At 34.4% G+C, this 15503-nt stretch overlaps 1 protein-coding gene across 8 annotated transcripts in view; it reads left to right on the top strand.

The window, feature by feature from the left end:
- The window catches only part of oys (oysgedart), a 100941-nt gene that overhangs the window by 19723 nt on the left and 65715 nt on the right, over positions 1 to 15503 (top strand). The window lies entirely within an intron of this gene.

Here is a 15503-nt window from a genome sequence, read left to right as displayed (position 1 = left end):
AACTTTGATTTTTAAATTTTGACATAGAAATTGCAAAAATATTTATGAGAAGTAAAAATATAAAGGTGGAACGCAATTGATTGACTAATAACATCTCCTTTCCTACCAACTTTCCAATCCAAGTAGTGTGCGCTCCACTTTTATATTTTTACTTCTCATAAATATTTTTGCAATTTCTATGTCAAAATTTAAAAATCAAAGTTTAGCAAGATTATTAAATATTTTGTTGCTAGGTGGGTTAAAATCTAAACTCAGTTAACTATTTGCATCCTCAATGCGTAGAGAAGTAAATATTTCAACACTCAAATCAAAGCCTAAATACAAATATTTATAATTTTTTCTGGTTCTGGGGCCAACAGCATAAGATTATAAGGTCGATTCGAAAGACTTTTTTCGGACTTGAAAAAAAAAGAAGATGTATGTAATTTAGGATATTTTGCTTTGCATTACCTTTCGAATCGATTTGCAGAATAAGACCCCTTTTATTATTATTTTACTTTCTAATGAGGCAAGAATTTCGAAAACATTCTCACGCGCTTACTTACATACTTGAAATGACACGAAAAAGTTTTATCACCATCCACACAACCTGTTTAAACACAGCCCTACAAAATGTATACAAACTAATGGATGAATAATAGTTTTTGGCGTAAATTGTAAAGTTTATGAGATGTTTAGTAGTGAAACTACTTCATTTGCTAATTAATAATAAAAAATTCATTGCACTTAAGCAAAATGTAGTTGCAAAATGTTCGAGAGTCATAAAAAGGTTTGAAGAGAATAATAAATTGATTTTGTAAGGGACGGCAGAGAACGAAAGGACTAAATGTGCTTTACACAATTTACATGCTTTTCAAAAAGTTTTGAACTGTCAAAGGTTGGTACTTACTACGTAAAAGATGAATAAAAACAAATTACTTCGATGCTGCTGCTGTAAAATTAAATATTTAAACATTTTCACAGGAAATACACATATAAAATTATGTTCAAATTAAGGCGTAAATTACTTAGTTTTTTGTAAATTATTTTCCTTCAGTGTTTCTACTGCTTTAGTCACGGCTACTACTACCGCCTGAAAAACACTACAGTTATATGGCAGCTTAAAGGATTTGTTTATTTCCGGATCGGCGCAGTTTACCGCAGGCCAAAGTCATTTCAATACTTTGGAACCATAAGTATGCATGTATATCGGCTCGTCTGCCGTTTGAGCGCCCATCCGGGGTTCACAGCCCTGGCAAAGCAACATCAAAATTGTAGAAGCACGTTTTTTCTATTAGAAGAAAGTTTTTCTAAGCGGGGTTGCCTCTCGGCAGTGTTTCGAAAGCACTCCGAATGTATTTCTATAATCAAAAGTGAAACTCATCTGCCTTGCAGATGCCATTCGGAGTCGGTGTAAAACATGTAGGTCTCGTCCCACCACTTTGTAGGAAAAATTAAAAGGTCGACGCAAATTGGAAGAGAAGCTCGACCTAAAACCTCTTCGGAAGTTATCGCGCCTTACACTTATTTTATTTTATTTTATTTTATTTATTACCCGATTAATTCAATTCAGAATAATTTTTGTTTCCACGAGTGTGTACAGTTAAACGGTCAACTCTCCCAGATGTTCAGCCTGGTGTCCGGAGCTTGACGCTTGCAACATAACATTTTTAAGTACTCTCTCCCATTCATCCCACGGCACGCCTCTCACCTTTTTAGCGCTCGGAGGTTAGCAGGATAATTAGGAAATCTGGTTAATGAGATATTACTTAGTTGTGTTTTTTTTTACATCTATAGTACTACTAAATTTCAATACGCATTATACTCAGATGTAACTGAAATATGTGTCGTATGTTTCACCACTACACTAATATGGTGCCGGTCCACAATTCATCGCAACTGATTAAGCTATATGTTATACACTATGGCCATCAGAGGGTTGTGTCTCCGCTTTTCGGTACACCCTGTGCCGTAGCTAGTTATTTAACCACTGCCGCTAGATGGGTTTTCTTAGCATTATCAAAGCGAGGATAAGCGCAAACGTAAACGCGTGTAAAAAAAACGGCTATTGTCATATTATTTCATCGCCATCGGTCCTTGGAGTACGCAATCATTATGCGAGGAAATTTTACATTTTTTGCAGTGTAAACTTTTTTTAACGAAAAAGAATCTTCAATCACTGCATAAAGAATTGTCAGGCGAATCAAAGTTATCATTGAAATATTCGGCACAAAACGCGCGAAATCGGCCAAAAATCGTTTGCCTTTCTTTGTGTTCTTCTTTCTAACAAAATAGCGCAGCGCAGTATATAGTTTCTCCAACCCAATTGTCAACCTCACCTACCCGTTGCGAATCCTGTTCCTTTAACAGCAGAAGCTCTGGCGACCCCAAGTTCCTTATGGCCTAGAAGGTTTCTTGTGGTCATTCCAAATCGTTCCCGAGATGGTCGGTCTAGTACCTTAATTTCTTTTGTGCAGCAACACTTATAGATCTTGGTATATTTAATAAATTTGCTATAAGATGAGTAAAATAATACTACGGAATTATGCAGTTTAGTACTTAGCAGACAATTTTGCATTTCTACCCCCTACTACTAATACTTTTCATAGATATGCAAAGAAACAACACCGTTAAATGATGTCAATTCGTTTTGGGAGCAAGATGGCCGCAATTGTCGAACATTTTGTCTATGTTGGTTATTTGACAGTCGATTTTTTAAATTTAGTTATCATTATTTTTCCGTTGAAAAGTTTCAAATCTTCTTCTAACATCCTTTTGAGCTCTGTAGTCGTTTTTTTCATACTTTGGTGAAACATAAAGCATGCTTAATTGGGGTACAAATCGATAGATCAAAAAGAAGTAATGGCATTACTATTTTTAAAATCAGAAGTCACAACCAACAAACCATCCAGCTGTAAATGTATGCATGAAACATCGATATTTGAGGCATGAATTGGAGCTGTGTATGCATGCAAGTATAAATGCACGTTAATCTCTTTTTAATACGTGTAGTTTCTCAGGGAGCATTCATACTCCACTACGTCCCTTGTACTACTGCTGTATGCATATGGTTGTATAAATGACGAATGCATACAAAAGCTTTAGAAAAACGCGTATGAATCCATACGTATTTTTCATACATACGAAAGCACTATCCCTGCATCGATCAATAGGATCAATATTCTACATATGTAATGACGAAAACAATAGCATTGATGTGATGAGAGATGGCGCAACTTGAAGCCATCAACTTGGATTATATGGATCATTAATACACACGCAATTCTTAGCGGCTTCGTCGAATCCCACCATGTTTAAAATTGTGTTCACAACAGTTCAACGACGGCAAAGCATCCTGGACCAAACGGCCTGCAGTCGTCATTAATCCTCGATATATTCTAAATTTATTGTCCCAAGTTGCCCAATCTCGTGTCAGTTATTCATATCCTGGAGTTGTTTTCGAAAAAAAGGATTTGTACATACATTTCGTAAATACGAATAAATTTTTCAAGACAATAAAGAAAAACAAGTAAGGAAGGCTAATTTCGGGTTTAACCGAACATTACATACTCAGCTGCCAAATTACAGCTTGCAAAACTTTTAAATTACCTTATTTTAAAAGTGGGCGGTGGCACGCCAATTGTCCAAAATTGTACTAATTTTCATTTCTGCGTCATGAGGTCAACCCAACTACCAATCTTCATTTTATCCGTCTTTGGTAATGAAATTTTCGAAATTTTCGATATCGAAAAAGTGGGCGTGGTTATAGTCCGATTTCGTTCATTTTAAATAGCGATCTGAGATGAATGCCTAGGAACTTACATACCAAATTTCATTAAGATACCTCAAAATTTACTCAAGTTATCGTGTGCACGGACAGACGGACGGACGGACGGACATGGCTAAATGAATTTCTTTTTTCGTCCAGATCATTTTGATATATAGAAGTCTATATCTATCTCTATTAATTTATGCCGTTACGGGGTACCGTTATGCGAACAAAATTAATATACTCGGTGAGCTCTTCTCAGCTGAGTATAAAAATCAAAGACTCCTAAAGTATATACGACCCGACAAAACTCAGAAAAGTGTATTTTTACAACCATACGATCATTGATACAACATGCGTATTTCATACGTGCGTAAAGCTGGCAGACCCACACCTTTTTGCGAATATCTCGAAAACTAAATGAAAACCTAAATTATCTTTTGTAGCCCTAAAAAGCACCTAAATAGCTCCTAATTATGATATACTTTTTATTTAAAAAAATGAAATTTAAATTGTGGGTCTGCTAGCTTGACGTTAAGCTTTTTTGCGAATATCTCGAAAACCAAATGAGCACCTAAATTATCTTTTGTGGCCCTAAAAAGCACCTAAATAGCTCCTAATTTTGATATACTTTTTATTTAAAAAAAAATGAAATTTAAATTGTGGGTCTGCTAGCTTGACGTTAACCTAGCAGACCCACACCTTTTTGCGAATATCTCGAAAACTAAATGAAAACCTAAATTATCTTTTGTGGCCCTAAAAAGCACCTAAATAGCTCCTAATTTTGATATATCTTTTATTTAAAATAAAATAAAATTTAAATTGTGGGTCTGCAAGGTTAACGTCAAGCTAGCAGACCCACACCTTTTTGCGAATATCTAGAAAACTAAATGAAAACCTAAATTATCTTTTGTGGCCCTAAAAAGCACCTAAATAGCTCCTAATTTTGATATACTTTTTATTTAAAAAAATGAAATTTAAATTTGGGGTCTGCTAGCTTGACGTTAACCTAGCAGACCCACACCTTTTTGCGAATATCTCGAAAACGAAATGAAAACCTAAATTATCTTTTGTGGCCCTAAAAAGCACCTAAATAGCTCCTAATTTTGATATATTTTTTATTTAAAATAAAATTAAATTTAAGTTGTGGGTCTGCTAGCTTGACGTTAACCTAGCAGACCCACACCTTTTTGCGAATATCTCGAAAACCAAATGAGCACCTAAATTATCTTTTAAGGCCCTAAAAAGCACCTAAATAGCTCCTAATTTTGATATACTTTTTATTTAAAAAAAATTTAATTTAAATTGTGGGTCTGCTAGCTTGACGTTAACCTAGCAGACCCACACCTTTTTGCGAATATCTCGAAAACGAAATGAAAACCTAAATTATCTTTTGTGGCACTAAAAAGCACCTAAATAGCTCCCAATTTTGATATATTTTTTATTTAAAATAAAATGAAATTTAAGTTGTGGGTCTGCTAGCTTGACGTTAACCTAGCAGACCCACACTTTTTTGCGCATATTTCGAAAACTAAATGAAAACCTAAATTATCTTTTGTGGCCCTAAAAAGCACCTAAATAGCTCCTAATTTTGATATATTTTTTATTTAAAATAAAATGAAATTTAAGTTGTGGGTTTGCTAGCTTGACGTTAAGCTTTTTTGCGAATATCTCGAAAACCAAATGAGCACCTAAATTATCTTTTGTGGCCCTCAAAAGCACCTAAATAGCTCCTAATTTTGATATACTTTTTATTTAAAAAAAAATGAAATTTAAATTGTGGGTCTGCTAGCTTGACGTTAACCTAGCAGACCCACACCTTTTTGCGAATATCTCGAAAACGAAATGAAAACCTAAATTATCTTTTGTGGCCCTAAAAAAGCTCCTAATTTTGATATACTTTTTATTTAAAAAAAATGAAATTTAAATTTTGGGTCTGCTAGATTGACGTTAACCTAGCAGATCCACACCTTTTTGCGAATATCTCGAAAACGAAATGAAAACCTAAATTATCTTTTGTGGCCCTAAAAAGCACCTAAATAGCTCCTAATTTTGATATAATTTTCATTTAAAAAAAAAAATGAAATTTAAATTGTGGGTCTGCTAGCTTGACGTTAACCTAGCAGACCCACACCTTTTTGCGAATATCTCGAAAACTAAATGAAAACCTAAATTATCTTTTGTGGCCCTAACAAGCACCTAAATTTCCTAATTTTGATATATCTTTTATTTAAAATAAAATGAAATTTAAATTGTGGGTCTGCTAGCTTGACGTTAACCTAGCAGACCCACACCTTTTTGCGAATATCTCGAAAACGAAATGAAAACCTAAATTATGTTTTGTGGCCCTAAAAAGCACCTAAATAGCTCATAATTTTGATATACTTTTTATTTAAAAAAAATGAAATTTAAATTGTGGGTCTGCTAGCTTGACGTTAACCTAGCAGACCCACACCTCTTTGCGAATATCTCGAAAACGAAATGAAAACCTAAATTATCTTTTGTGGCCCTAAAAAGCACCTAAATTTCCTAATTTTGATATACTTTTTATTTAAAAAAAAACAGCGAACAACGGAACATTCATATGGGTCTGCTAGGTTAACCCACACCTTTTTGCGAATATCTCGAAAACTAAATGAAAACCTAAATTATCTTCTGTGGCCCTAAAAATCACCTAAATAGCTCCTAATTTTGATATACTTTTTATTTAAAAGAAATGAAATTTAAATTGTGGGTCTGCTAGCCTGACGTTAACCTAGCAGACCCACACCTCTTTGCGAATATCTCGAAAACGAAATGAAAACCTAAATTATCTTTTGTGGCCCTAAAAAGCACCTAAATTTCCTAATTTTGATATACTTTTTATTTAAAAAAAACAGCGAACAACGGAACATTCATATGGCGTAGCAGCTAAAAAAGGCTTGCACTGATATGAATGTTGGAGACTCGAGTTCAACGCTCAGCTCCCGAAAAGCTAGCTGATGAAGAAGTGAAATTCAGAAACATGTCCTAGTAACCATCGCCGTTTGTAAACTTACAATTTTTCTCTAATATCAATTACAAAAACCATTGTATAAAGCAATATGAGCAAAGCTCGCTAATTAAATACATATGATCATATTGATATAATAGTAACAGCGGAAGTATTAAAAACAAATACTGTAAAAATCCGAACAAATGTTACTAAGCTTTCAAAAGCACGCCTAAAAATCATATCCACACCATTAGGAATAAACTACATACAGAGTGTATGTGCCTACATGGTGATCAAAAGGAATATAAACAAAAAAGGCAACTCTTAGAGACCAATTGTACAGCGAACAACGGAACATTCATATGGCGTAGCAGCTAAAAAAGGCTTGCACTGATATGAATGTTGGAGACTCGAGTTCAACGCTCAGCTCCCGAAAAGCTAGCTGATGAAGAAGTGAAATTCAGAAACATGTCCTAGTAACCATCGCCGTTTGTAAACTTACAATTTTTCTCTAATATCAATTACAAAAACCATTGTATAAAGCAATATGAGCAAAGCTCGCTAATTAAATACATATGATCATATTGATATAATAGTAACAGCGGAAGTATTAAAAACAAATACTGTAAAAATCCGAACAAATGTTACTAAGCTTTCAAAAGCACGCCTAAAAATCATATCCACACCATTAGGAATAAACTACATACAGAGTGTATGTGCCTACATGGTGATCAAAAGGAATATAAACAAAAAAGGCAACTCTTAGAGACCAATTGTACAGCGAACAACGGAACATTCATATGGCGTAGCAGCTAAAAAAGGCTTGCACTGATATGAATGTTGGAGACTCGAGTTCAACGCTCAGCTCCCGAAAAGCTAGCTGATGAAGAAGTGAAATTCAGAAACATGTCCTAGTAACCATCGCCGTTTGTAAACTTACAATTTTTCTCTAATATCAATTACAAAAACCATTGTATAAAGCAATATGAGCAAAGCTCGCTAATTAAATACATATGATCATATTGATATAATAGTAACAGCGGAAGTATTAAAAACAAATACTGTAAAAATCCGAACAAATGTTACTAAGCTTTCAAAAGCACGCCTAAAAATCATATCCACACCATTAGGAATAAACTACATACAGAGTGTATGTGCCTACATGGTGATCAAAAGGAATATAAACAAAAAAGGCAACTCTTAGAGACCAATTGTACAGCGAACAACGGAACATTCATATGGCGTAGCAGCTAAAAAAGGCTTGCACTGATATGAATGTTGGAGACTCGAGTTCAACGCTCAGCTCCCGAAAAGCTAGCTGATGAAGAAGTGAAATTCAGAAACATGTCCTAGTAACCATCGCCGTTTGTAAACTTACAATTTTTCTCTAATATCAATTACAAAAACCATTGTATAAAGCAATATGAGCAAAGCTCGCTAATTAAATACATATAAAAAAAATAAAATTTAAATTGTGGGTCTGCTAGCTTGACGTTAACCACACCTTTTTGCGAATATCTCGAAAACGAAATGAAAACCTAAATTATCTTTTGTCGCCCTAAAAAGCACCTAAATAGCTCCTAATTTTCATATACTTTTTATTTAAAAAAAATGAAATTTAAATTGTGGGTCTGCTAGCTTGACGTTAACCTAGCAGACCCACACCTTTTTGCGAATATCTCGAAAACGAAATGAAAACCTAAATTATCTTTTGTGGCCCTAAAAAGCACCTAAATAGCTCCTAATTTTGATATATCTTTTATTTAAAATAAAATGAAATTTAAGTTGTGGGTCTGCTAGCTTGACGTTAACCTAGCAGACCCACACTTTTTTGCGAATATCTCGAAAACGAAATGAAAACCTAAATTATCTTTTGTGGCCCTAAAAAGCTCCTAAATAGCTCCTAATTTTGATATACTTTTTATTTAAGAAAAATGAAATTTAAATTGTGGGTCTGCTAGCTTGACGTTAACCTAGCAGACCCACATTTTTGCGAATATCTTGAAAACAAAATGAAAACCTAAATATCTTTTGTGGCCCTAAAAAGCACCTAAATAGCTCCTAATTTTGATATACTTTTTATTTAAAAAAAATGAAATTTAAATTCTGGGTCTGCTAGCTTGACGTTAACCTAGCAGACCCACACCTTTTGGCGAATATCTCGAAAACGAAATGAAAACCTAAATTATATTTGGGGCCCTAAAAAGCACCTAAATAGCTCCTAATTTTGATATATTTTTTATTTAAAATAAAATGAAATTTAAGTTGTGGGTCTGCTAGCTTGACGTTAACCTAGCAGACCCACACTTTTTTGCGAATATCTCGAAAACCAAATGAGCACCTAAATTATCGTTTGTGGCCCTAAATAGCACCTAAAATGCACTTAATTCTCAAACAACTTAAACTTATTTTTGAGCACTTGGGTCTGCCAGCTTTACGCACGTGTATTTCATGCATGCATAAAACTTTTTCCTCTCGAGTGCCAATGAATTGCTCACGAATTGTTGTAACGAATTCTGGGGAAATTCCGCTTATTCCAAACCTTCTGCTAACGTTCGACTCGCAAAACTGTTGAATAAATAACACTTATACTTCACAACCAATAGCGTGTTTAAATCAAACTGATTAGTCATGCCTCAGCTTGCGCTGCTGTTATACTTTCGGTTACCTCGTTCACCCATTTCTCCTAAGGTCTAGTAATTTCGTGAACTTCATGCTTGGTTACCAACCATATACATGTATATTTGTAGTTTTTAGCTATATGCGTGTGTATATGTAATGATGACATGCGTTTGTGAGAATCTCTCCGCTGCCTTGTATGCATGTGTGTAAATGATGATTGATTTGTTTACGCATGTATATACGAGTGGCTGCTTAGAATCGGCTTAGTGATGTTAATATTCGTCACAATACCTTTTCACAATACAGCACGCATACTTTTTGTATGAAAAAATATGTTTTCAATTCAAAAATATGAACCTTACATACTTTTTCATGGTTTTAGCATACATACATACATGCGTACAATTTATTTTAACTGGGGCAATAAAAGTTGTGTTTTAAGGAATAAAAAAATATACGATGAACTTTTGCAACTTTTTTTCATCGACCCATTCTAATGTACATTCATTGCTACGTTTACATAGAACTATTTATATGATAATGTAACTATTGCAATTTAACAAGGCTGCATGAGTTCGAAACGTGTGCATCTGTGAGTGAAGCGAGAGATAGAACAGCTGTAGATTAGATGGCGTCAGTGTCAGAAATATTCGTGGAACTGTTAACGACAATCATCACACGGCATGCCAAATTGTTTGGGTAAAAATAGTTAAATGCTCGTATACTACATATTTGTTATTAGGGGTTTGTTTTGCTATTTTCGGCGATTTATTGTTTTGCGGACGAACATTTCATCTTAACCAGCCTTGCACCTTGTCTATGAGCAAACTGTGTTATTTTGTTTTTGGTTTCCTTATTTTGTTTAAATTATTTTCTTCTTTTCATCATTTCAAAACATTTGATTGCTTTTCTATTTAATGGTATAATTATTTTGCACTTTAATCGACAAGGCTTCCCACGTACCTAATAAAAATAAGTAAGTCCTGCTCTGACGATGGAAATGTCTGGCGAGCTGTGACAGTTTCTTGCAATTCGAGTGGGGACATCGCCATTTGTCGTGCAGAAGGAACTTTTGTCTATTTGCTGTGTTAGTTCCCTGTCTCTGCTGTCGGCAGATGTTGGGTTGAAATAGATTGTTTGGCACGTTATGATGGGTGATTAAATCGAGGCCTCCACCATTACCCTTTACGCAATCTTTCCTATAGGTGTTGTAGCCATCGCAAGTTTGGATATGGCTGTTCGACTCTTCAATTCCGACTATACAGATAGGGGGACAGTCGTCACTCTGGGAGGTAAAAGATGAAGGTGGCAATAGTCAGGGCATAAACTACTTTGGACTGATGTTGCAATCATAAATATTCTTAGCTGGCATACAGAGCACATGGTGTTGAAGACCAGGAGTTTATGACTCCTTTTTACGAGAGTGCGAGTGGCGAAAAAGAAGTGGTGAGAAGGGGGCAGGGAATGTTGCTCTGCATTGCTTCTATCTATGCTTAGTAGATTGTTGTGATGGGTTGGAGCGGCCGTGTGAGCTGGAGGCCCCCTTTGGTGCGAACAACAGCGGCCTGTTTATGTGGCCTGCTGAGTAGCGTTGCTGCGATAAGGTGGCGGAGATACGCTGAAGCGTGAATCGAGGCCGTCCTTGGACGCGAACATCAGGAAGCCACAAAAGTTTTAGAAATCCGAGGATTACAATTTGTGGGAGGGACACAAACAATACAATGGCGTTGCACTGAAATGACAGCCCTTGTTGGTCAGGAAGAAAAGCCGAGTTGCTCCATTTGATAGTCCCACTCGTCACTCTTACAAAATGGTAATTTGTTCGTTTACAAGTTTTAAATTTCGTCAGTTTCTTATCGAACAAATGTACACCTTGAAGTGACAAAATTTCAAAACATCTTAAATTACTACATATGTATGTAATTTGATCGGACCTCGAAATTTGAGGTAACGCCGTGTCGAAATGTCCTACCCGTCACTTTGGAGTACCGGGTGAGTTCGGGCCATCAAATAATAATGGAATATTGCTGATATGCAAGCTGATAATGTGCTGCAATAGCGCACATTTCCTAATAATGATCAATAAATAAATTGACAATATTTCGTTCAACGAACGGCCGACGTTGGCACAGCTGGTCAAACTTCAGCCAAGAACGTGATACTTTGTCACAAAAGTAACACTGCTGCAATAACTGCAGGTGGAACACACCCATCCCTAAAGAAAAACTGGAAACTAGGAAATGACAGCCTAATAGTCATTTAATGCACTTTTACACTTACAACAACAACTAATTCTACCTAATTGAATAGAATTCCTCTTTTAACGACTAATGTTTAAAAGTATCTATTAAGGAGTTTTTATTATTTTATTTGCATGCAGTTAGAAAGTAATTTCATTAATTGAAACACTTATATTATAGAACTGAACTTTGGATAATTTCTGACATGTATCGAAATCGTGTGTTAGTAGCTACTAACAGTAAAGATGTTATAATAAAACTTCGTTCGTCTAATGGGAGGTTAACAAGAAAAGTTAAACTTGGTGTGGGGATAATTATACCTAGCTGTACTTGTACACAGGGTATTATAACTTTGATTGGATAACGGTTGGTTGTACAGGTATAAAGGAATCGAGATAGATATAGACTTCCATATATCAAAATCATCAGTATCGAAAAAAAATTTGATTGAGCCGTATTCGTCCGTCCGTCTGTCCGTTAACGCGATAACTTTAGTAAATATTGAGATATCTTCACCAAATTTGGCACACGAGCTTATCTGGACCCAGAATAGATTAGTATTGAAAATGAGCGAAATCGGATGATAACCACGCCCACTTTTTATATATATGGGGTAAAGTATCGTTTACTGTTCGATTTGCCCCACTCGAAAATAAAAAACTACAGCCACACTTTCATGCAAATATAAAAATTAAATTCTTTTTCTGCAGAGATTTTTGAATATCCATCGACTTGTAATTTATGGAGCATAGGTTGAATCACTAGAGCAACACGATGTTACATCATGTAACAAAAAAATCGCTACATATTTTTACAAGGACGTCATAACATGTTGTATTCACGGTCTTTCGTATCCGTTCAAAAATACATTGACATTGGTATCGAAAAATCCGTGCAATGCAAAAATCCGTGGTGTTTAGTGTCTATAGAAAAGTATTGCTTAAAACTTTTTGTAATAAATGACGACAAATCAGATTAAAAACAACATAATGCTTTTTTTGCTACAAAATATAAGCATGATTTTGATAAACATTCGATTCAGATTTTAAGTTATAGTTGTCCAATAAGTATGTAGTTTACTGAACCGATCTTGTCAGAAATTCGACTGACCAAGACAGTGACTGAAGTATTTATTTACAAAAATGGTCAATTATAAAATTAACGATAATTTCATAATTAATTATGAACACTTTGTTCAGTAATGAAGTTTGAACAATTTTTTAACTCCTCGATTTGGTTTTTCCCTAGTCCATTTGGTTTTTCCCTGTGCCATATTTCTATCAAGAACATTGTTTTACAGTCATATGATTACGCCAAAAACATGTCGGGAAAATTTATCGATACCCAAAAAAAATTATCTGAAAAATGTGAAAAATAAATTCATTACATCCCATGTCAACCTCGTCGAAGAAACACTTTTGTTGAAACAGCGTGTAATGCAAGTACGTTAATCACAGGTTTGTTCGATGTTCTAGAATCATTGTATGTGTTTTTTCACGGTAGTACGAAACGTATCCAGAGTTGAAAAGTATTGAGAATTCGTTGATGTTGAAAAACTTGTCAAAACCGCGGTGGAATGTTAGAGCTGAAACAGTAAAAGCTGTTTGGATTTCTTTTGACGGTATAATAGATGTTTTGAAAAAAATCATAAACGATACACTTTTTTGATAATGCAACACGTTCTTCTGCTACTGGCTTGCTCAAGAAAATTTTGGACTTTGATTTTATCAGCTCGTTGTTTTTTTGTAAACATGTTATGTTCAAAGTCAAAAATATGACAGAAAGTTTAGAAGCCGAAGAACTGAACGTTATTGACGCATTGTTGTTGATTCAAAGCGCTTCATCATCATTCCCAAAAATGGATAATGACAATGACATCAATGCTTTGATAAAGAGCTCGGTATTATTCGCCAAAAAATTAAAGGTCAGTCCTGAGGATGATTATTCAAGGCATCACAGAATGCGCCGTATGCCACAAATGTATGATAATAATCCTGAAACAGCTTTCCATTTTGATTTTATGACTTATTATCGGAAGGAGTTTAGGTCAGTGTTGCAAGTATTTTCTAATTGCATTGACGACAATATGGAAGAAACTTTTACAACATTCATGCCTTTTCATAAACTATTTCAAGTTCCTATTGAAAAGAGCAACGTTACGATCGAATCAATTGAATCTATTGTGCAATCAGAGCCAGGATTTTTCAATGAAGAACCAGAATGTTTGCTTGCTGATCGGGAAATTCTTTTCGAATCATGTGCAGAATGTACGAATTTTAGGGATATTTCTGAAGTAGTGTTTAGATTGCGAAATGTGGCGCACAAACTTGTATAGTGAGAATGTAATTTCTATTTTGCTGTGATTATATCATTTATTACTAATAACTGAGCAATATTATAATATATCTGATTTTATATACTTTGTATGTCACAATAAAATTTTACCATGATATATAGTGCGATTTTATGGTATTTATTGATACTTTTGCTTCATCAATTTTACCGAATTACTATTCATGCAGTCGGAAATTTGTTGAATCGAGTCGGCATTTTGATGTTCATCACCATATGGGTCACATTGTTGTTGCATTTGCATGTTAAATCCCTATCCGTATCTGGATCACGTTTCATTGGAACACGAGGAAAATGTGTTAATTTTAAGAGTGTGGCAGTTTATTTACTCGGCTCAGCCTTAATCTGCTTTTCTTTGTAATGTACTTTATTCAAGAATTGTTCGCTTAGTCTCATAGGCGAGTGATAAAAATTTGCAGTGTGTTGGTCATATTATTTTTACAATAACAGATAAACATTGACTATGGAAATAAACAATAAATTGTCGATAGGAAAAGTTCTTAATAAGCACAACTATTTAGTATTTGTATTAAAATACTTATTTATTGCGTAGTGCTAATTTATTATACAACGACAATGGCAATTAAAACAGAAATTTACATATAAACATGTACATATGTATGATGTATGTATGTATAAGCATACTAAACTATTTGTATTATTGAAATTTTTATTTCATCTGCTCAAAACATAGCAATATGAGTCAGCAAAGCTGACATAATTTCGACTATTTGTATAAATATTGGGCGTACACGTCAGTTTAGCGAAAAACGAAAGAATATACAACTTTATATAGTTAAATATACGTTGCTGCATATGATTAATTAATTTCCGTAGGAAAAGCGAAGTCCGATAATATAGCTATAAGCATTAGAGTGGGTCGATTTGTATGGACGAAAGTTAACCGATATCGCGCCATCGATTTTTCGATAGGATTTGGGCTCAGGAAAAAAAGTTGCGCTACGCATACCCAAAAAAATAATTTTCGAGCCTGCGAAATTTAATTTTTTGGCTTTTTCGACTTTGATTTTTAAGATTTTTTTTCATGACATACTAAACAAATTTTCATTTGATTGTGAAATTTTCATGTATACCCTATTCGACCCAAAAATGTCCGCTATAAACGTTGTAGATAACAGTTTTTTGAAAAAAAAAAAAAAAATAATAAAAAAATATCGCCAACGTTTTTAGTGGACATTTTTGGGTCGGGCAGGGTATACATGAAAATTGTACAATCAAATGAAAATTTGTTTAGTATGTCATGAAAAAAATCTTAAAAATCAAAGTCGAAAAAAAGTCAAAAAAATTAAATTTCGCAGGCTCGAAAATTATTTTTTTGGGTATGCGTAGTGCAACTTTTTTTCCTGAGCCCAAATCCTATCGAAAAATTGATGGCGCGATATAGGTTAATAAATCGACCCAGTCTAATAAGCATACATCGACTATAAAAGTGTCGCAGTACGTTTTCCTAAAAAAATTCATAAACAACTTAGCAATATAATGTATACAATAAATAAAAATACGCACCTAAAATAGTAATATATAAATAGCGATTATATACCCAAAC

The sequence above is a fragment of the Eurosta solidaginis genome, chromosome 3 (genome assembly GCF_040869045.1).
Source record: "Eurosta solidaginis isolate ZX-2024a chromosome 3, ASM4086904v1, whole genome shotgun sequence".
NCBI classification, from domain to species: domain Eukaryota; kingdom Metazoa; phylum Arthropoda; class Insecta; order Diptera; family Tephritidae; genus Eurosta; species Eurosta solidaginis.
This window is presented reverse-complemented; position numbering and strand designations above follow the sequence as displayed.